Source organism: Pinus tabuliformis, chromosome X (genome assembly GCF_031772625.1).
Source record: "Pinus tabuliformis cultivar Carrire ecotype Pingquan chromosome X, CPIR1, whole genome shotgun sequence".
Classification (NCBI taxonomy): Eukaryota; Viridiplantae; Streptophyta; class Pinopsida; order Pinales; family Pinaceae; genus Pinus; species Pinus tabuliformis.
This window is the reverse complement of record NC_142308.1, coordinates 993,834,387-993,835,654: the sequence shown is the minus strand read 5'-3', so window position 1 is coordinate 993,835,654 and position 1,268 is coordinate 993,834,387.

The window sequence follows — 1,268 nt, the reverse complement described above, 5'->3', positions numbered from 1 at the left end:
CCCCAAACTAGTTCAGATCTAGTTTTTCTCACGAAACTCTTTTTTTTTCATCGTTTCACTAGATATAAACTCCTTCTTGAAATATTTTTGGTATTTCAGATATAGTTTTTCTAATTCTCAAGATCAGGTTTCTGATCAGATAAAATATACTTCTTTAGTCGATTCATCTCCATGCAAATCTCTTGTATCTAATTCGAGTTTGGAATGTATATCTTTCATGGGTGCACATAGCTATGAAGCCTATCATTCTGGTTATCAAGATAAAAATCATCATTGGTCGAAGGATTCATATATGTTAAGTGCTTTTGTGAAAAATCAACTCCTAATCTTCACTGTGAATGTTATTAAACTAATCATTTTTGTTCTAGCCAATCAATCCTTTTAAGAAACATTCAAGTCTTGAATCATTTACTAGATCAAAACCCCCATGCTGATATGGATTCTATATTTTATTTGACATATCCTTCTAACCTTTTGTCAGAACATTATTTTAATTGGTTTCCCAGATTTACAAGGAAAACAATTGTTTCTAATTCCTCAAGTTTTTGTATCACTGGTCTGGTATGGAATTGGACACAAAGGGAACCAATTAAGAATGGAGAATTTGATATGGTAATTCATCAATCTGGTCATAACACATGTCCTAACAACTATCACTTGATGAATCATTTTCCCATTGATAGTTGTCCTACATTGGTTGATCTTGTTGATTCTCCTTATGATTATGACGTGCTAATTGAAAGTTAATTCTCCCAAGAGTTCCAGGGTTTTCAAAAGGGTTGTTTTGGATTTCATGACCGAATCTATGATTGGCAGAAACATCCTACTTATCAAGCCCTATTGTTAATAATAAGCTTCGATATTTATTAATGTTTGCTAAGGAATACAACACAGATGAAGGTACATTTATGAGAAGATTTCGAGGTTTGTTTGATTGATATTCTAAGAAATAAGGTAAGGTTGCTGGTTGGTTAAGGTTAGTTGTTATGGCACATTTTTCTACCTTTAGCAAAGGCCTTCTATCTTTTGTGCGAGCTATTCAAGTTATTATATTTTCTTTTGCATATTATTTTATATTCATTTTAATTGATTGTATCTTTGTGTTTGCAGGTTGGAAGTAGTTACAGTGGCTACATTGAAAATTTCATTACACTTAGCCCTAGCCTTCTAGTTGGTTAGGTTAGGAGTATGTCTAGCTGCATTTTAGTTCCCCTTTTACACTCACCCTACACTTTATCTCCTTTGGTCCATCCTTTGTTTTCTTACTT